This window comes from Triturus cristatus, chromosome 8 (genome assembly GCF_964204655.1).
Source record: "Triturus cristatus chromosome 8, aTriCri1.1, whole genome shotgun sequence".
Taxonomy (NCBI): domain Eukaryota; kingdom Metazoa; phylum Chordata; class Amphibia; order Caudata; family Salamandridae; genus Triturus; species Triturus cristatus.
Window position 1 is genome coordinate 1,326,702,630 of NC_140591.1, and position 22,154 is coordinate 1,326,724,783.

The 22,154-nt window shown below is 49.6% G+C and overlaps 1 long non-coding RNA gene across 1 annotated transcript in view; it reads right to left on the bottom strand.

The window, feature by feature from the left end:
- LOC146805746 (uncharacterized) overlaps nt 1–21,464 on the bottom strand; it is a 61,479-nt gene extending 40,015 nt beyond the window's left edge. The window contains exon 1 of the long non-coding RNA XR_014967501.1: nt 21,408–21,464. This is a non-coding gene — a long non-coding RNA (uncharacterized LOC146805746). The remainder of the gene's footprint in view (nt 1–21,407) is intronic.
- Nucleotides 21,465–22,154: the final 690 nt, after the last annotated feature.

The window sequence follows — 22,154 nt, forward strand, 5'->3', positions numbered from 1 at the left end:
ACAGATTGTGCAAATATCGCAAGTTTAAAGTGTATAGTACCGCGTCTCTCCCGGTTCACACCTCAGGAGGATGCAGTTGAGCGCGCTCGCGCCAGCCTGCTCTTCAAATAGTGACCCTGCTGCAGCGTGATTGGTTCACAGCTCGCAGCCTAATTAGCAGCCTTTAGTATCGGTGTCAGCGCGCATGGCTCAGCCCCAGACACTAATCACCAGACATGCGCTTTACAAATATGGAGATAGACAAATATCGGCTATTTACCATGAGAGAATGTGGACAGACTCTGTGCATCTGCGTCATTGCCAGCGTCATCGTCTCGAGTAGGTGCTCGATTGGAGGGGGTGAAAGGACTGGGAGTGCGCATGGGGTGTGATGATGGATTTCCGGGAGAAGTAGAAGAAAGCAGCTTTCTGCTCTGGCACCCTCATCACCGCGCACATCCACCCGGTCCGTCCTTTTTTTTTTAGGTCTCGCCTAGCTATTGCGTTTACGCAATCGCCATGCGAGACTCTAGTAAGAGGGGCATTTCAAAGTGCTCCCAAAAGTGGATTGCATGGCAAGCACGCGCACAATCTCGTGCATCGTGTCGCCATGCAATCCGTTTGGGGAAGCGCTTCAGCCCACTGGTGCGTGCACGTGTAGCCACAGCCTCGACATTATACTTCAAAGGGTCCACTCCCCGCCTGGAATGCGCTCCCCCGCCCCCGCCACAGCATGCCGAGAGATTGTTTCCTCATGGCGCCTCTCACAACTGTCCCTCCCCCACCACAGGGCTAGTCTCACGGACGCATTGCCATCCATCGATTTCACTTTCATGCCTGTGTTCTCTTTGCCTTTCAACACACAGCCCGCCCTCCCCCCTCCGTGTTTTCTTGCAGCTTTGCCCAGATCTGAGTATCAAACAACCAAAATAATAAGTTTGCCCTGCACGCTTTCTGCGCTTACAAAGTTAACATATGCCGCGCTCATTCCCTTTTCTTCCTTCTAAGGTCGATAACATTAGCTCCATTAATTCTGGTCTAAGGATTTAAATAACCATATGTTTTCTTGCAACTTTAGGCACTTCACACACACAGCCCCCCTGCTCACACACACAGGCATCAAGGCAGCTACAGAATGCTCTGAGCACCACCAGTGTTTGCCACACACACATGCCTCTCGCATCTCGTGTTTTCTTCCAGCTTTGGCCCGTGTTCTCTTTGCCTTTCAGCACTCAGCTTCCCCGTAACCACCATTTAATGACCATCCTGCCGTAAACACCATTTAACTACCATCCTTTTAGTTAAAATAAAAGAATTGCCTCTAAGGGTTTAAGGAACCATAGAAATACAAGGCAAGGCAACATACACTCCGAATGCCACTCAGAGCCACATAATTACATGCCACATAACTACAAGCACTCAATACCACAGACACTCCAAAAACCAATCAGTGCCACATAGTTACACACCACATAATTTCACAGCGCTCAATGCCACATACACCTCAAATACCCCTCAGCGCCACATAATTACACACCACATAATTACACTACACTCAATGCCCCATGAACTCCAAATAACACTCAGTGCCAATTAATTACAATGCAAACAATGCAAGATACACTCAAAATAACACTCAATGCCACATAATTACACGCCACTAAAATAAACATACACTCCACACAAAACCACTCAGTGCCACATAATTATATTCTACATAATTACACTCTATCTATCTATCGCCCTCTCTATCTATCTATCTATCTATCTATCTATCTATCTATCTATCTATCTATCTATCTATCTATCTATCTATCTATCTATCTATCTATCTTATCTATCTTATCTATCTTATCTATCTATCTTATCTATCTATCTATCTATCGGACTATTGCACTCTATCTATCTATCTATCGCATCACCACAGCATCACTTAGCACCACCACAGCATCACTCAAGGGCACCACTACATCACTATGCGCTACCACAGCTTCAATTAACGCCACAGCATTACTCGACACCACCACAACATCACTCACCGCCACCACAGTATCAATCTGTACAACCAATCAACAACAACTGGCTCTAATATGTTCTCTCAATATTTAGGCTTTATTACAAATGGCACAAAAAAAAATTATAATATTGTTAGGCGCAATTAAATACACTAAACATAATCTTCACAAGAGTTATTAACAAAAGTTTAAACGATTGCCATTATAATTTACATTAACTTTTATTTAAGTATTAATTATTTGCAAAAATGAAAAGCCATTGTTATTTGTAATATCAATACATCTAAGTCACGTAAATACAACACATATTGCGTTACAAATGCTATAGGTGTCACATTTGCAACAGTTAAAACTATTGACATTGTACATGAGAAAGCTAGTAATTTCAATATTTTCAATAGCAACAAATAAATAAAAAATGTGTCAATTTACAATACAAAAGGGGGGCGCTAGAGAGCCCACAGCGGAATGGCTGCCTCGTGAGACAGCTCCGCCGACCAGGCTCGATTAACGGCTGGAAAGAGCCGATGGCGGGCTCGCATCTGCCTTCTACCGCCAGCTACTGATGTCGGAAGGCAAGGGCTCGGACTGCGTGCACCGGAGAAGGGGCGCTGACGAGCGATCATTGTGAAAACGGCATAATTCCCCGAGCCGCGGACGCGATGTCCGATGCAACCAAGATGGCGGCACCCTACGGCAGTTGGGCCGCGGAAGAGTAGCGGTGTACGGCGGCTCCCGCGGAGCATGGGCCCAGCGAGTGCCAATACCTGATGGGCGGCTCAGAGGCGAGTCGGATGCCTATGTCACGGGCTTCATACCACACAACGGACCCTGTCGCAGCCGGCTCATCCGCGCTGTGGTGTGCGGGCACGGGACTGTGCACACGCGGCCGAAGCCGATCACCCGGTCGGTGCTGTGAGGCGGACGGCCTACCCCAAACGAGGACCTGAGGTGCGCTGGCCGGGGGCTGGATTACCTGCGGCCACGCCGCCCCTGGTGGCCACTTGGGCGCCGCAGATTGAGGATCGCGCAGGGTGAGAGACACACGTACAGCGCATGGTCGATCGCGGAGGGCACAGCGGGGACATGTGGAGCTGGGAGATCGCATGGCTTGCCCCGGTGAAGGATACCCGGTGTGCGCCCACGGCGTCTGGTCACCTGGGTACAGCGCACAGCGCCCGACTGGTATGTGGACACCTGCAAGCAGTGATGGCGGGGGTGCCCTTTGACCGCATAGAGTGCGCGTGGGTGGACAGGCGCTGCGCACGGCCGAAATACCTCCGCTGAGCCACATCGTTGGACTGGTGTTGACGTGGCTGCTGAGTGCTGCTGGGCCGGGGTTTGGTCGCTGTTGTCGCTGCGGTTGCGGGTGACGGCCCAAATCCCAGAGGATCATCTTCGGACTTGTGGGGGCTCCTGGCCACTGGCGACTGCTGTGTGCTCCCAGGTCTGGTGGCTGCGACGTGTGCTACTCCCCGTACGCTCTCACAATGGGGAAACCAGATAAAACGCAATCAAAGCTGCCATTTGAGGGCAAAAAGACCACGAAGGAGCAGTCGGCCGCGGCGACGCCGGCGCAGAGTATTCCAGTGGACGCGTCTGCGGGCATAGAGGGAGTGCTGCAGGCCATACAGCGTAGCTTGCAGGACATCAACGGTAAGCTCGACACTATCACACTGAGAGTGGACCACATGTCGGCCAAACTAGATGGCCACGGATTGCGACTGGAGGAAGCGGAATCACGTATCTCAGCGGTAGAGGACGAATCACATGGCACACAGCAGCAGTGCACCAAGATGGGGAGGCTGCTGGAGGTTATCCGCAACAAGGCAGAGGATTTGGAGGCGCGCTCGCGGCGCAACAACATCCGCGTCGAGGGCATTCCGGAATCCACAAACACAGGGAAAATGGAGACCTATATCGAAGAGCTGATACGCGGCGTGTTTGGCATGGAACACCTATCGGCTATCTTTGTGGTGGAACGTGCGCATAGGACCTTCGCCCCGCGCCCAAAGTCGGGGGCGACCCCCCGGGTGATCGTCGCCCGAATCCTGAACTACCACGATCGCGACACCATCTTGCGGCTGGCCCGAGAGAAATGAACCATCACGTACCAAGGCAACAATCTGGAGTTCTTCCCGGACTTTACGATGGCAGTTCAAATGGCACGCAAAGAATTCAACCCAGCAAAGAAGAGGCTCCGGGAGTTGAACATTGATTATGCCATGCTCTATCCGGCAAGACTCCGCGTAATGCAAGATGGCCATCAAACGATTCTGCAGACGCCGAAAGCGGCTCAGGAGTTTCTCAAGAAGCTCGTGGGCAAGAGGAGAGACCGACGGCAGGCAGAGCAGAGGCAGGAAGCGGACATGGACGAGAACCTGGACTGAGCTGCCGGGGATGTCATATTGGTCCAGAACTGGTAAGACTCTGCGCATTTATTACTATGGGGGCATGCTCCGCTAACCTCTGCTGGGACTGAGCGCCGGCCGGTCAAGGTAGGGGCGCGCTGTGGCTGTGTCATGTAGAGGCGGAGCTGCGGGAGGCGATGGCCCATTCGGATTTGGACTCCCTGAACTGTGCCAATTGAACTGGAACTGTCTGCCTGGCGCGGGAACGGCGAGCACCGGGGGCGAACGATGGGACCACACATGTTGCCCGACGGACCAGCTGTCTGCGCTGCTTGATTGCCCCAATAGGAGGGATGGGATGCGGGGATAGCCATTGGAGGCTCCTTTGTCCCCACGCTCTATTGTGCTGGAAGGTTGCACTGGTTGGCTTGGGGGGTGCACGACATGGCGACTAACTCGCAACAAGTGCTTGTTGAGAGCCCTAAGATCCACGAACTGTTCAACGAGCGGGTGAAGTGCAATATGCGCTGCCTAGACTGTGTATGCGAATGCCTGGTCACATCCATACCACTGGATGCAGTGTTGGGCTCTCGGTGGATTCCCCACAGCGGGTGCTCCCCACTCTAAGTTACTAGTTGTTGTTCTGTATGGGAAGGGTATGGCTTTGGCATGGTTCGGTTGCTGAAGTGGGAGGGCGGTGGGTCCTCAAAGGTTGGGATGTTTATTACAGGTTATGGTGTACGAGAAACATGGCTATATTCCGGCTTTGCATGTGGTCATATGATATCTCGGATCGTGTTACTACTGATTGCTATGATGTGCGGTAATATAGGGCTGCTGTTTGATAATTGCACTGAGTCCAATGGCTAGGAGGAAAGAACATGATACACCTTTAAATCTACTGACCTGGAATGTGAGAGGCCTAAACAACCCCAAGAAAATTAGGCAGCTATTTGCATATCTAGACAGGCACCACGTCGACATTGCGCTTTTACAAGAAACGCACCTTGCGCCGGCCCCCCCAGGTCAAGTGGGTACAAGATGGGCGGAGGTCAAAAAAAGCTCCTCCTACTCCTCTTATTCCAGGGGAGTACTGATACTGATTAAAAAAGGGACACAGTTCGAAGTGATAGACACTACTACGGATGATGCAGGGAGGGTTGTCCTCATCACAGGAGCACTACGAGGGCAACACAGAGCGTTACTGAACACATATGCCCCGAATATGGATGACCCGGATTTTTACCACACGATATGGCGCACACTGGGTAACCTCCCTGACATTCCTGTGATATGGGGGGGGCGATTTCAATCTGGCACTCAACGATCAGCTTGATAGGTCGGAGGGCTCGACGGAGCCACACAAGAAGGCGCTGAGTATGCTAAGGGATGTATTGGTAGACAGACACTTAACGGACATTTGGAGGGACAGACACGAGGGGACCCGGGAAGCCACACACGTTTCCGCAACACATGGTAGTTGGTCTAGGCTAGACTACTGGGTGGGCTCGCCCGAGGCATTGTTATGGACGAGGTCCATTGCGCACTTACCATGCACGCTCTCGGACCATAACCCAGTACTGTTGTCCTTACAAATCCCACATTATACGCCGCCGCCTTATAGCTGGAGGTTTAATGCACGGGCCCTGCTAGATTCCGTTTAAACGGACACTATACATAGGGCCATCAAGGAATATTTCGACATCAACACCCCTACGGTGGATGACCCGGGGCTCCTGTGGGAGGCATTCAAGGCTACTATCCGAGGGGTGTGCCTGGGTACCGCTGCGGGTATCCTCAAGGGCATTAGACACCAACTAAACCGACGCGAGGTTAAATTGCGCAAACTGGAGTCGGAATACGAGAGGACACACAACACGGGGATACTGGGAGACATCAGGGTGGTCCTATCGGAATATCAATCCTACGCTGAGGATGAGCTTAAATATATCACCAAACGCGCGACTGCGAGACAGTATGGCGAGGGCGGTAGACCTGGCGGGTGTTTGGCTGCTAGGATTTGCTCGAGATCCCGCCCCCACGCGGTGCGGGAGGTAAGGGACACCACAGGGTTGCTCAAGCGCGACATGCAGGGAATATTGGGTGAATTTATGGCTACCTATGCGGCACTATACTCCTCACGCCCCACAGAGCCCCCAGAGGTGATTGAGGAATACCTGGAAGACATCGCAATTGCATGGCTGTCGGACAGACAGAGGGAATATTTATCGCTCCCGATCACGGAGGAGGAGGTGACGGAGGTGATCAAATCCCTGCCGAATGGGAAGACTCCGGGCCCGGATGGGTGCACGTGTGAATTCTACAAGGCGTTTGTGGACCAACTGGCGCCGCATCTTGTTGACATGTACGGGGATGCCAATGAGAAACAGAGGCTGCCACCTACGTTGCGCGAGGCCATGTTGATTGCATTACTGAAACCGAACAAAGACCCGGAGCAATGCGAGTCGTATCGACCGTTGTCTCTTATTAATGTGGACACTAAGATTCTGGCGAAGCTTCTCGCCAACCGATTAAAACCGCTGATGCCTAAATTGATTTTACCGGATCAATCTGGGTTTATCCCGTCCAGATCTACCACGCATAACACCCGGACACTCTTCGCCCTATCACATTATCTGCTTCCTACCACAAAGGCGGCGGCGATATTCCTTGATGCTGCCAAAGCTTTTGATTCCATTGAATGGCCCTATCTCTATACCATACTGCAACGTATGGGTTTTCCCCCGCTCTTCCTACAGGGGGTGGCGCTACTGTATACAGACCCAACGGCGCGGATAAAGGTTAATAGATACGTATCCGACCCAATCAAGATCTCGAGAGGCACGCGGCAAGGTTGCCCGCTGTCTCCGCTACTATTTGCGTTAGCACTGGAACCGCTTGCGTGCAAAATCAGACAGAGACACCATTACTCAGCGCTCCAATTCCCACAGAGGCCGCTCCATATCTCGCTGTATGCCGACGATATGACGCTGTATGTGAGAGACCCGGAGGTGAACCTCAGCCCCCTACTGCGAGAATATATAAAGTTCGGCCAGCATTCTGGTCTCACTATCAACTGGTCAAAATCGATGATCATACCATTGACAGACACCACGGATCCATGCCCAGTGGAATTTCCGCTGGAATGGCAGTCGGACCCGGTGAGATATTTGGGGGTCTGGTATCACCGAGACCCAGAGGTGGTGATACGCACAAACTATGGGTGGGCGATTGAGAAGGTAAAATAGGGCGCTGGATCCAGCTGCCATTGTCACTGGCAGATCGTATAGCCATTATCAAAATGGTCGTTCTCCCCAAGCTACTGTACCTTTTTAACAATATCCCGATTAGGCCACCGGCGGCGGTGTTCCGCAGAATCTCAGCCATGGTCCTCCGCCTTATAAGGGGAGGTAAGCAAGCCAGGATAGAACTGCGTTCCCTCACACTACCGTACGCCCAGGGGGGATTTAGGGTCCCGGACTTTCTGCTTTACTATCTTTGCGCGCAAGCTCAATACGCGCATTATTGGTATCATCCGGTCCCATTTCTGACACACACCGCTATCGAGGAAGGGGATGCACTCCCTGTCCCACTAAGTGCTATTATAACGCACAGGTGACCTCCATTACACGCTCGGGACATAAACACGATAGACACTACGAATAGGGCTTGGCAAACCATGGGAGAGAAAGCACACAGACTGCCCCTATATGCGCCGGCCCTACCGCTGCAGCACCACCCTGAGCTCTCGGTCACCCAGGAAAAGGTTGGCATGGATTTGCTTCGACGGGTTGGTATCACCACCATGGGGGACTTTTGTATTTGTATTTGTAGGGGAATTTATAAAGCGCATGTATACCGACAGGTCTTATACGAAGGGGGTGCCTTCCAGACACACGAGGAACTGACATACATAAGCAACCAGACACCACTGTTTACATTCACATACTACAGACTACAGAGGGTGCTGCAGAAACTGTACCCCACGCATCCAGAGGAACCGCCCACCCTGGGAGCTTTACAATTGGTGATTACAACACCGACTGTCGCTAAATTGGTGTCTAGATTATACATGGCGATGCAGACAGACATTGCCAACACGACACACAAGGCGCTGGAGCGCTGGAACGGTTGCCTGTCGAATCCCTTGTCGGAGGAGGACTGGGGGGTGGCATGTACAATCACTGGGATGCTGACCCCGAATGGGAACCTGCGCATGCTGCATTACAAATACCTCCATCAGACGTACTATACCCCAGCAAGACTTTATAAGTATGGGCTGAGGGACAACGCTAAATGTCAGCGCTGCGGGGTGGATCCGGCGGACTTCATACACTTGGCATGGCACTGTGGGGCGGTGGCAGAGTACTGGCAGAGGGTGGTACATATATTGAGTGCCATGGTGGGCACACAGCTCGAATGCTCGACAAATACATGCCTACTGGGCCTATTGCCGGGAATAAGGGCCACCAAGCGCAAATTCTGTCTGATTGCGTTGCTAATTGCTAAGAGACGGGTGTCGCTCTGTTGGGGTGGCCGTGTGGAGCCCAGGGTCAGGCAATGGCTTTAGGACTTGACTTATTGCAAGGACACGCTGCAAACGTATGAGGAGGAGTTGCCCACAGGGTCCAAACCAAGGGACTACTGGACTTACCTGATTCAATACCTACAAACACACCAGCCTGTGTGAACATTATTACTGTAGGGTAACGTTGGGCAAGATGCCATCCGAGTATAAAGATAATTACTGTATGCTGGATGAAGGATGTTGCTGTGCCATGACCTGTATGTTGGTTTACATGTTATCACTGTATGTTCTGACTACATGCTATTAAAACTCAATAAAAAAAAAAAAATTACAATACAAAAAGCTCAAACTTTCCTAATGCGAGACCTATTGCATTGCAAATGCTTGTTAGAAAAAGTGTTGGGGCCCAAAGTTTTTGGAACCCACTTTGGGCGCCCCTGAATACTTTTGGTGCTGAATACCAAGGCTGCCTCGCTCTAATTCCACCTTTTGCCTCATTCGTCCACAGCCCCTGCACTTTCTGCCGCTGTATCTCAGTTTTGCTCTTTTTTTATCATTCTTGCGTTTTTATTGTTTTCATATATTTCTCTCCGCCTTCCCCCTTTTATGCCTTTCTCTCTCTTGCACTTGGTCAAATTCGGACGATGAAGAACAAGCACCGGTCCCCAACAATGAGCGCCCCCCACCTGCAGCCCAACCACCTGCATAAATTAAGCCTGCCACATTTTCTAGTACTTCGTTACATAAAGGATCGTCAAATAGAACCAGTAGGTAGTCATACTAACCGTGATTCCGGGCGATATATAGAGAAACGAAATTATTGTACGCCAATTATTTTAAAACGGATCTATTGACAGTGAGGAGTGTGAACCTGGATGTGTTGTACTGAAGCTTGGTCAGGATGACGTATTGTGAAAGTATCCACTTTTTGTGTACGATACATGACAAATGTCTATAGAAACGTCCTTAGTATTTTTTTAAGACCCGTCTTACCTAATTTTCACTCGTGCATGCAATTTGCAATGTTGTTTGTATTAATATTGCGCTATAACATTTTATAGTTTCGACAAACCAAATAAACTTCTATTTATGTATTCTTCAACTTCCTGCTACGCACCTGGGCACATAAGGACAGCAGAAGGCCTAGTACAAGCATCGGGCAGACAAAGGGGCATATTAACAACGAATAGTGATAAACATCGCTAAGCGCGTTTAGCGATGTTTATCTTATTGCGGGCTATCGATGGATTTCATCGCCGTGATAGCGCTGTATCATCAATGCTTATCACAATGGCGATAAGAAATCCAGCGATAGCGGCTAATAACCCCATTAACTCTAGAAATCCGGAGATGAATTGTCGGCGATAAGAGTAGAGCTCGCTGAAACTGAAGTGTGGTTTCAACTTTATAATCCACATCCCATATGTAAGAAGGCTAAGTCTGCTTTTTTGCAGACGTTAGAATCGGCGATAATGGGGGCTTAGCACGAGTTTAGACTTCACTTCGCGGGTCCCCTGCCGGCTTGTTAATATGGTGAAGCCGTGTTAGCGCGTATTTCAATGATGTTTTCCTCAGGAACGCCTACCTTGTATCTAATTAGCGAGGCGAGGCGTTAGGAAAACTGCTGCTAACATGCGCTAATGCATGTTAGCAGCGCATTGTAAATATCGCGAAATCATAATCGCCGCTTTTCCGGCGCAGAGCGACGGAAAAGCGACGATATGTCTGTTGTTAATATGCCCCGAAGAGAGCATCGGAAGGCCAGGTGTACACATCCCTGCAGACCAAGAGAAGTTTAGTGCTCTGGGTGAGCGATGGAATTATATTTTTCTTAAACTCATAGACTATATTGTCTAAAGGTGCCGATTTCCGTCACACTTGGAGAAATGAGCACGGTTCTGTTAACTAATATTCAGCAAACACGTGGACCTGTGTATGTGTGCATTAAAGGCATTTATTCTGCACACGACGAGCATGTGACCACGAGCACTAGGCGTGAAATATGAAGGCCAGCACGGCTCTAGGTTGGAGCCGGGATGCAGCTTGCACATATTATTTAGACTTTAGCTATAACCAAATAAGCTACATTGTGATTTGCATGTTCCAAACAAAAACTTCAAACGCTTAGTCCAAGTAAAAAGAATAAACTAATGTGAAAATATTTTTCAGAGTTTATGTAATAAGAAATGAAAAAGTGCATGTTACTTTACTTGTGATGGGGCTAATTATGACGTCACAGCAGTGTGTTGCATTTATTATTGTGCTGGAGCAAAATGTTTGCCGTTTGAGCTAGAAACAAAATATAGTTTTTGTTAAAATCTGCAGACTATGCGGCAGATGATGGATTATGCGGCAAATCTATAATTATGAGAAAACTGCAGCGACTGCACAATTGCATAATTCCAGTGGCCCTGCATATCAGGTGAAAAAGAATGGCGAAAGGCTGCACCCCTGCCAAACCCCACCACTGGTCGGTAGGACCGCCTGCAGGCAGCACTGTGCGAAAAACGCACAGAAGCCGTGGTGTCAGAGGGCATCTCTGCCTACAAGGCCACTATGTTGGTCTCCATCCCTAACTTAAGCAGGAAGGACCACAGTTTGGCTCAATTAACCTAGTTGACCCTGTAAGGTCGATGAATCCCAGGTGGAGGGATTTAGGCCAGGCTACAGTATACTTATTTATAATTAAGTAAAGATTCAAACACAGGTCAGAGGTGGACCTCCCTGGCCTGAAGCCATATTGGACATCTGTCTGCATCCGACGGGGCCATCAGCCTATTAAGTATGACTCTCCCAAGGATCTTTACTACCATGTCAATCAGTGAGTCAGTGAGTTAATCTTTATGGCCCTTCTTGAACACAGGCATGATCACCGCCATTGACCATGAGTGTGGCACCCTGCAATGTGCTGCTACATTAAGGACCTGGTTTAAAAGGGGGCCCCGGAGCTCATCATCCATCCTCAACAAGTCCTGGGGAATCCCATCAGGGCCAGGGGGCTTCTTCCTAGTTAGCTTGTATACCCTTAGTTTCTTCCTCCAGGGCGAAATCCAGGGGAACCTGATGCAGTTCTTTGGATACCCCCTATGCCACCTCACCAAAGTTGTAGACTCCTGTAAAGTTGTCTACCCACGGTTGTACAGAAATGTGGGCACAAATAGAAGGACCTGTCTCGTCTGCAAAGCATGGCCTGTTTAATATCCTCCAAAAGATATAGCTTACTGCCATCTCGCTTGCCTGTGTTAACTCCTCCCGGGCTAATTACTGCAGAGTATTTTTGTGTTTGGTTAGTGCCTGCTTGTAGGCCTGACTTCGGGCTGCCACCACACACCTATCTCTTGGGTCCTGCTTCAGGGCCATCTTTAGCTGCTGAAGGTGCTTAGAAGAAGCCCTATCAAACCATTGTGGGTGTTGCCCACCCGCATGAGTTGAGGTTGCTGTCAGTAATTCCTTGGCTTTACAAGCGATACCCTCAAATGCTTGCAAAACATCCTTCTTGAGGGCATCTGCGTCCTGACAGGGGGCTATCTCCTGGGCTGCATTAATTAAAAGGGAAGCTTTAATGTGCGCCGGGTCTAGCTGGGACCAGTGTATTAGCCGGATTGGGTCAAATGGAGTCCAAGAGGCCCTCAAGTTCTAAAGACAAGGGATTATGGTTACTAATTGGGCGATGAGTGATATTAAAGTTGGCAATACACAAATATAGGGGCACGGAACTAAGGATTAAATCGATGCTAGAGGTGCATCCCCCTCCCCTTAAACGTTGGAACAATAATAGGATTAGGAGAAGTAATCAACTTGTCCAAGGCACACACAAGATTATGGGATTCTAGGATGGCACCAAGCTCCAAGCCTTCCTTGGTATTAATGAAATGAAGCCCCACTGACACCATACACCTGGGATTAGAGGCATTATTCTTTAAAGGGTAGTCACATAGGTGGCAATCAAAATCCCCCACTAACAGTATCATCTCCCAACCCGCCCCAACCGCTTGTTCCATCCGGGAGCTTGGAGACAAACTTAAATGTTGAAAACTAAAGACCCCATCAGGCCCACATCTGGCATTATACAAAGTTACCAATTGGATAGGGGACAAGCCCATTACAGATATCATTAGCCCCTGCAACACCATTGTATACCACGACAAATCAACAACATGCCCACTCAGCTGCACTACCACAAAGATGATCAATCCCCCACTTGCCCTCCATGCAACCAAGGGCACTGCTGGTAAGAAATATGTGTAATAGCCATACATGAAAAAGCAATTATTCACCTCCCTCGTTTCCTGCAGACAAATAATCTGATAGGATTTAACAACCTCCACCCAGTTTAAAACAGTAAACTTGGATGAGAGCCCTGCAAAATTCCAAGACAATAGCCATAGGCCCTTTAAGTTCGATGCTAAGGTCATCACTGGGGAAATAGCGGGCTGGAGGGTTGGATATGGGGACTTGATGGACTGCAAGGTGACTTCTAAAAGATTAATAGCCGGAAAAGAGCAAATGGCTGGTGAATAGGTCCCAGTCAGTCACAGGATTTAAGGCTACTCAAACGAGTAAATCGATTTGAAAAGTTCAGCACCGAAGGCTGCCCCCCAGGCTGATGATCGCTACCAAAATGGCCCTGTGTTCACCAGCCCTGAGGCCTATGGGAGCGAAAAACCATCTCCTGTTTGTAAAAGAACCCCAGGGGTGGGCTGCAATAACCTGCGGATCAGGAAGCCTAGAAGAAGAGAGGGTAGCCAGGACGTGTGCGACTGTCGAGGGTTTGTTGAAATTTACCACCACACAGCCCCCTGCCCAACATTTGAGATCCGTGTCTACCAAACTAGCTCTGCGAGCCATGATAATTGAGTCAGCAATCCACATCCCTACAGGGGAGTGCTGGTGGAACCAATGCGTCACCTTGATTTTTAGCTCTTCAAAGAGCTCATGTGCAGAATTTAATCAGGGTGGGACATTCCCTAGAACTACGACATGTGGGGTCGCCTCAGGTGAAAGTTAAGTGTATCTCCAGTGGTGATGAACGGAGTGAGGCTATAATTCTATGGTGACTCTCCATTGTTGGGGTGACTAGGGTCGGAGAGGCCATGGTAATATCCTTAAGGCCCCTCCTGGCCTGGAGGAACATGATGTAATATCAGATGCACCATGGGTAAAGGTAGTGCTAGCCACGGAAGCATGAGCCATAGCAGCAGCTGGATCTGCTGGGCTAGTCTGACTTGCCTGCGAATCCCTCCCTGCATTAATTTGAGCCAGAACTTCAGACACTCTGCTCTCAATGGTGTTTAACCTGAACATGATTGATTCAAGTTTGCTGTTTAACACGGTCACAAGCTCAGAAATAAGATTCTTGATAAGAGGATCCCCCCCAACAGGGCAGTTTGGGGGTGGACCGGGAGACCACATGGGTGCTGGAGCTCCCCGATGCTACAGTTGCCCCTCTTCCCCTCCACTTACTTCTCAGGCTGATGGGACATGGGGAAAGTGCATCAAGAGCAAGGGCCCCTGAGCCCCCCTTTGATAAACTTCTGACTTCCAGGGACCACCAAGACTCCTGCGCCTCCCCAAATCACTCACAATACTCCTTCCCTCCACCCTCCTGGGGACCTCAAGGGGTGAGATATGAACGATTGAAGACTTAGGAGAGCTACCCCTAGTTAGCGATAGACTTCTTTCTGCTCAATTTCTATGGACACCACTGAGACTGCACGTGTTAGGGACCCTTCAATGGTCATGAATCGTGGTGAGGGGGGCTGTGAGGTGCCATGACACAGCCCCTCCTAGTCAACAGCTTCAGAGACTAACAGGTCCCCTCCAAAACCCCTGTGTCAAGCAGACCCAAGAAAGTCAATCCCAGAAGTGACACAATCCCCTACCCCTTTTGCCCTTGTTTGAAAATCTAGTGGTTTGTCCAGCCACCAAAAGATAATTCAACAAAACACTACTGATGGCAGTAACCAAACAGTCCAGAACAAGGCTGTAAATGTTTGTTAATCCCTACGACAGTCGCCGGGTGCTAGGAGCCAGTTCAATGGGGCCCTCAGTTTGTCTTCAGCCCATTAGGATGTTTTTGCGCCCTTCTTGAACTCTTTCCGCCAGGCCACAGTTCGTCCAGTGCCTTGGTATGCCAGGGACTTGACCCCAACAGGAACACACCAGAAACAGGCCCGGTGAGAGAGAAAGACCAAAGGGGGAGGCCCGCCCACCTCTTCCTGGCACTGATGGGCGCAAGACGGGTCTGCCCTTGGCCCGGGCGCAGCCCGCACGCTGTCTGCGCTACGGGAGGGTAGGGAGCGCTTTATAGTTCATGGCTGGTCCCACCCCCTTTCAAGCCCCGCTCTGCAGCTGCACCTCCTGGTGCTTCTAAAGTTGGGGAATAAAGTGCCCTGTGAAAAGTAGGGTCCCAGGAGGTCAGGGAACACTTAACAGCAACAGGTGAGTCCCGGGCTGTGGAAGGGCAGGGAGCATTTTCAGTGTGTGACTTGCCACACCCCCTTTGCAGCCCCACTCTGCAGCCGCGCATCCTGGTGCTTCTAATGCTGGGGCTAGAGTCCCCTGGTGAAAGTAGGGTCCCAGGAGATCAAGGAACCCTGAACAGCAACCAGTGAGTCCCGCGCTGCAGGAGGCCAGAAAGCGATTTTCAAAGCGTGGCTGGCCCTGTCCCCTTTGCAATCCCACTCTGCAGCTGCACCTCCTGGTGCTTCAAATGTTGGGGGATAGAGTCCAGTGTGTTAAGTAGGGTGCCAGGAGGTCAGGGAACCCTCAACAGCAACCGGTGAGTCTTAATATTATTAACTTGGTGCTAGGCGCATTGCATCTGTGGCTGTTATGTGCTACCTCTATAGATGCATTCCACATTGAAAAAGCTTTTTAGGTCGAGCCTAGAGCAGCGCATGCGGTGCTTGCTCGACTTTTAGTAAAGGGGTAAAAAAAAAGTGCTACCAGATGCTGCCATGGCCGGCCTAGAAATTGAGTGCATGTGCACGGGCGCGCGCTTTGCCGAAGCCTGTCGCTCAGACCATGGCACCACATCCTCGGCTGCTGTGCTGCCTTTATTTTTAGAATTGTTGGCATTTATTTCACTTTCGTGCTTGTTAATTAGCGCTCACCAGTCGCGTGCTCACGTTATTTGTAAACAGATGGTCACGTTCACTTTTGCGGCTGCTTGTTTCTTACGTTAGGCGCTGTCTCCCATCAATAGAATCTATTACTCTCCAGCTACACAGTGAAAAGTTAACTTGATTAGAGGACCTAAAACTGGGCTTCATTCATTTACCCGCATCCACGTCATGCCCTGGACTCGGCATTTTCGCTGTGACCGCCGCATTTAAATCGCTTCAAAGACGCCGTCAGACGGGGAGCAGAGGTGAACACTCTCACTCTCTTTCATTGTTTTGGGCTTAGTATCCGCTGCAAATAATAAAATCATATTCCCTAATGCCGAAGTCTGTAGCTCAGGCCATGGCACCACATCCTCGGCTGATGTGCTGCCTTTATTTTTAGAATTTTGGGCATTTATTTATAATCAGTGTGCCCACTTCATGGGCTGCCGCGCTATAACTTGCAGTTCCTGCGAGGAAAGGGCAGCCGACCTGCAGCGCTGCCATGTTGGGAGCTGGGTTTGTATTAGTTGGCACTGCAGGCTGGGGGTCAGTGTGGAGTGACTTGCAGTTCCAGCAAGACACCAGAACAAGTTGTGTGGCAGGCAGAAACTCCGGACAGTGAGTATTTTATCGACCCCCATGCAGTTTTTCTTCTTTCATTTGAATTTTTGGGCTTACTGTTCTCGAGAAAAATAAAACCATGTTCCCTAATGCTGAAGTCTGCAGCTCAGGCCGTGGCACCACATCCTCTGCCGCTATGCTGCCTTTATTTTCGGCGTTTATTGTATAATCTGTGCCCACTTCATGGGCTGCCGCGCTATAACTTGCAGTTCCTGCGAGGAAAGGGCAGCCGACCTGCAGCGCTGCCATGTTGGGAGCTGGGTTTGTATTAGGTGGCTGTAGGCCGGGGGTCAGTGTGGAGTGACTTACCGTTCCTGCGAGGAAAGGGCAGCGCTGCAGGCCGGGAGTCAGTGTGGAGTGACTTACCGTTCCTGCGAGGAAAGGGCAGCGCTGCAGGCCAGGAGTCAGTGTGGAGTGACTTGCAGTTCCTGCGAGGAAAGGGAGGCGCTGCAGGCCGGGAGTCAGTGTGGAGTGACTTACCGTTCCTGCGAGGAAAGGGCAGCGCTGCAGGCCAGGAGTCAGTGTGGAGTGACTTACCGTTCCTGCGAGGAAAGGGTAGCCTGCAGGCCAGGAGTCAGTGTGGAGTGACTTACCGTTCCTGCGAGGAAAGGGCAGCGCTGCAGGCCAGGAGTCAGTGTGGAGTGACTTACCGTTCCTGCGAGGAAAGGGCAGCGCTGCAGGCCGGGAGTCAGTGTGGAGTGACTTACCGTTCCTGCGAGGAAAGGGCAGCGCTGCAGGCCAGGAGTCAGTGTGGAGTGACTTGCAGTTCCTGCGAGGAAAGGGAGGCGCTGCAGGCCGGGAGTCACTGTGGAGTGACTTACCGTTCCTGCGAGGAAAGGGCAGCGCTGCAGGCCGGGAGTCAGTGTGGAGTGACTTACCGTTCCTGCGAGGAAAGGGCAGCGCTGCAGGCCAGGAGTCAGTGTGGAGTGACTTGCAGTTCCTGCGAGGAAAGGGAGGCGCTGCAGGCCGGGAGTCACTGTGGAATGACTTACCGTTCCTGCGAGGAAAGGGCAGCGCTGCAGGCCGGGAGTCAGTGTGGAGTGACTTACCGTTCCTGCGAGGAAAGGGCAGCGCTGCAGGCCGGGAGTCAGTGTGGAGTGACTTGCAGTTCCTGCGAGGAAAGGGCAGCGCTGCAGGCCAGGAGTCAGTGTGGAGTGACTTGCAGTTCCTGCGAGGAAAAGGAGGCGCTGCAGGCCGGGAGTCACTGTGGAGTGACTTACCGTTCCTGCGAGGAAAGGGAGGCGCTGCAGGCCGGGAGTCACTGTGGAGTGACTTACCGTTCCTGCGAGGAAAGGGCAGCGCTGCAGGCCGGGAGTCAGTGCGGAGTGACTTGCAGTTCCTGCGAGGAAAGGGAGGCGCTGCAGGCCCGGGAGTCAGTGTGGAGGGACTTGCAGTTCCTGCGAGGAAAGGGCAGCGCTGCAGGCCAGGAGTCAGTGTGGAGTGACTTACCGTTCCTGCGAGGAAAGGGCAGCGCTGCAGGCCGGGAGTCAGTGTGGAGTGACTTGCAGTTCCTGCGAGGAAAGGGCAGCGCTGCAGGCCAGGAGTCAGTGTGGAGTGTACAATATACCGAACACCACCTAACTGCTGGACGGGGCACTACTTCTTGAATGCTGCTCCTGGGCCTCCGATTCGGCTGCCTGGCTCAGGGTGCAGTGGCACATCTGTGGAGCTGCAGTCCGTGCTCCATATCTCTCCTTCTTTCCTTTGTTTCTTTCTTAGTTTCTTATTTCGTCTACTCTTGCTTTTGCATTCTTTTTCTCTCCTTTCGCTGCATCTTTCTCTTGTTCTATTTTTGCTATTGTTTTTCTCTTTCTCTGTCGTGATCTTTCTCCTTCTTTGTTCCTACTTCTGCCTTTGTCATTGTTTCTTCGTCTTCTTTCATTCATCCCTTTCACTGTTTCTTTCTTTTTTATTCCTCTTTCATGTACTGTTTTTTCAGTCTGACTCTTTTGTTCACTTTCTTTCCCTGTCTTTCGGATTCTTTCTTTTTTCCTTTATTTCACTCTTGCCTTTTTTTCTTCCATGCTATCATTCTTTTCTTGTTTGTTTTGTAATCAGTTTAATTGCTGATCAATCGATAGCTGACTTAGTAAGCAATTGTTGAGTGAGAGCTGTATGAATATCTGTGCTTTGAAGAAAGCTTTTTAGGTCGAGGCTTTGCAAATGCTTGTTTACATTCCTAGCAGGCTCTCTCTGCCCATTTATCGGCTTCTCTCCAACCACTCTAAGGGTAGTTTGAAGGGTTGTTGCTTGCTCTGCAGCCGTACTGTGTGTACAACGAATGCCATTCCTGAGTGTGCCTGACAATTGCAGCGATGTTGCTCTTTAGTACAAGTTATATGTGTAGGAGAAGCTTGCACTCTTATTGTCACTACTCTTCCTGGAGTCCATAAAAGTAGTGTGTACACACAAACTACACAACACACAAACTGAACACCATTGTACTCAACAATGTTTGGTGCTGTACCTGGCAAATATGTGAAGAAAATGTAAGGGGGTGAGTGTGCGCATATCCATCAGTGAGTTTATGTTAATTATGCAGAAATGGAAGATCAGATTTTTATGAATATTTTCTGCATCATAATGTAATTAGTTGAAAGGGTAGGCGTACAAATGATAAGGGAAACAAGCATTGGCATAGCCAATAGGTCTCGTCTTTGGGATCTTATAAGTGTTAAGTTATCCATCACAATATCCTTGGTGCAACAACATCAAGTGTTGCATGGCTAAACACTTATAAGGTCCCAAAGGCGAGACCTATTGGCTATGCCAATGCTTGTTTAGATTACTGCAATCAACCATGCCTGATGTGTTGACGGGATCACTTCTGGTAATCTCTGCATACAGTGGCCACTACTATTAACTTGTCTTATGTGGTAATTATTACATCTCTGATAATATTAGTGGCTCTGGTGGCTTTTCATTGAAGATAAGTGGCTCTTATCAGAGAAAGAATTGGCAACCCCTGAATTAATCTATAGAATTCTTTGCCTCTACTGCTATCACTCACTCTACTACCACTATACCCCTCATTCTACATCTCATCCGTATTCTATCCCTGGCACTCTTACCTACATACTACTCTGTAATTTTATTCTACAATGCTTTTGATGGCCAAACTTTTTGGCCCAGCATTTTTGCATTCTTAGTTTCCTCATTTTAAAAATGATGGGCCTCATTACGATGACAGTGGGACCGCTACCAACAACCAGTCTGTGGTGGTCCCACCGCCATCACACTAATGATTCACGCCCACCACATTAGGATGGCGGGCGGATGGGTGGCGGTCAGAGGGATCTTGAAACCCTACAATGGTGGCGGTGCCTGATGTCCCTCCCTGCCGCCCGTTTCATGGCGGTTTACCTACCATGAAAAGGCTGGCGGAAAGGGACATTGGTGGCCCATAGCGGGCCCCCTTTGCCCCCTGTCCCTCAGTTCTGGGTTTTGGGGAGGCACCTATGTCCCGGCACCATGTGGCAGGCACAAATTATTTGAAATTATTATTATATATTATTTGAATGTCTCCGCATGTCTACATCTTGTTTTAAAATCTGACTTGTATGAAACTGATTCTTTTGGCAACATATATCTCACTGCTTTTTTGGTGTGTTTAATTTTATATTGGAGATTTTACCTAAAATCCTTCATGTTTACAAACATAACACCTCTTTCATATGAAAAAGCAACACACAAAGGGTTTCAGCGGTTTGTAGCAAGGGTGATGGAGTGACAATGTGTTTAAGGAATAAAGTTCCCCTTTGCGAAACATTATAAGGATATTGCGAGTAATCTCCAAGTGTTATGACTTTATGAAGGAAATTGGCCTTTTGCCTCACTCCTCTATCTGGCCATGGAGCTCCTTGGTGACTTGCAATATCCGTACACTGCACAGCAGGTGGGCACTGTATGCCTTATACATTAACAGTATGTTCTCGGGCCTCTGTGTGTCACACCGTTGGTGTTATTAATCTTTCCAGGAGTGGAAGTCCTCCACTGCCATTTTGGCTCGGTCGTCCTATACAATCCAATTCCACGTAAAATAAAATACAAATGTAAAAAAATAAATAATAATAATAGGTTTCAGATGTCACGGATTTAAATGTTGTATTAAAACACGGTCACCATTTGGGGTAAAGTTGCTCCTCACAACCTGGGACCCTGGAACAAGGGCACCTATTTCCCTAGTGATGTGCACCTGTGAAGGAGGAAAGAGGGTGGCCCCTCCCCCTGTTTGCCCCGCCCTCCCCCCGCTCAGTGATGAGCTCGTGCCTCACAGGGCATCAGACCTACGACCTCAGCCATTATTTCCATGGCATTGCGATGGGCGATGGCTGTGTCTTTTCACTAAATCATATGTATAATAATTGTAAAGGTGCGCTTACTAACACGACTTTAAGGTGAGTAATGTAGTTACTTAATGGAATCAGAAGCTTCTTTGTTTAAGACGTACTGCTGTATATTTACACATTTTCTGCTATTGTCTACTATTGTGCACATTATTGAGTCATACAACGGCAAAGGAAAGGAGTGGGGCTTGGATTTTTTGATACAGAAGCACCCCAACCCCTCCCAGACACATACACACCCAAAACACACAGAAGTTAAAAAACAAAAAAAATGATCCATTCCGGGCTGTGTGGCTTTGTGCAGACCGTGCTGTCCTTTTCTGTCATCTGCAACTGACTTTGAGATTAAAGCTAATCACTTCATTCCCCGCAGGTGAACCATGGACTCACCCGTGCACATGACTCTGCCGAGATGACTCCATCTATTTGCGACGCGTGACATAAACCTGAAGTCATACCTGCAGACATCCTGTCTGGAGCTCTGTGCCATCACTCCGACCTTCGCGTTCATGCCCGAGACATTATATGCAGGGGCACTTCTGGTACTGTCTCAGCGCAAGGTCTGGTCGATAACAGTCTGTGCTGACTTACGTGACATCACCTCTCATTGGACAATGGACATCCAGTGAGGTGTGTAATGAAACATGATTCACGGCTCGTCTCGATGCACGCGCCTACATTATTGCAGAGGCAGTACTAGTGTCATTTGTGCATTTCTGCCCTAGCAGCCTCTCTAGTGCAAGATAAACACGACGAAGCAAGGCCTGGCGTCTGTCAGACTAACGTTTGTTAAGAGGTGCAGATCTGAAAGACAATTATGCTTTGGAAAGAATAGAAAAAATACCTCCGGCGCGTCCTGCCTATGAAAGTCGAGCGCGCCCACTCTGAGGGAAGGAAAGGTCAGGTCAGACCGCCCTGACAAAATGCACTCGCTTTGTTCTTAAGAAAGATATGATTTAGGAGTATGCGGGACGCGTTCATTCCATGCTGGAAGGAGATGTAGTCATGAATGCGAGCGGATCTCTGCAGTGCAGCGTCTCTAACTCCAAATCAGACGTTTGAGCCCACTAGAGCCAACCTGAGCGCTATTCAGAAGATCAGGGCGGAGGCTGGCTAAGTGTCCCGGAAGTATATTATAGCTCCTTTTGTATATCTGGCCCAACAGACATGGCTAATAATATGAACACGTGAGGCTGTGGCAGCTG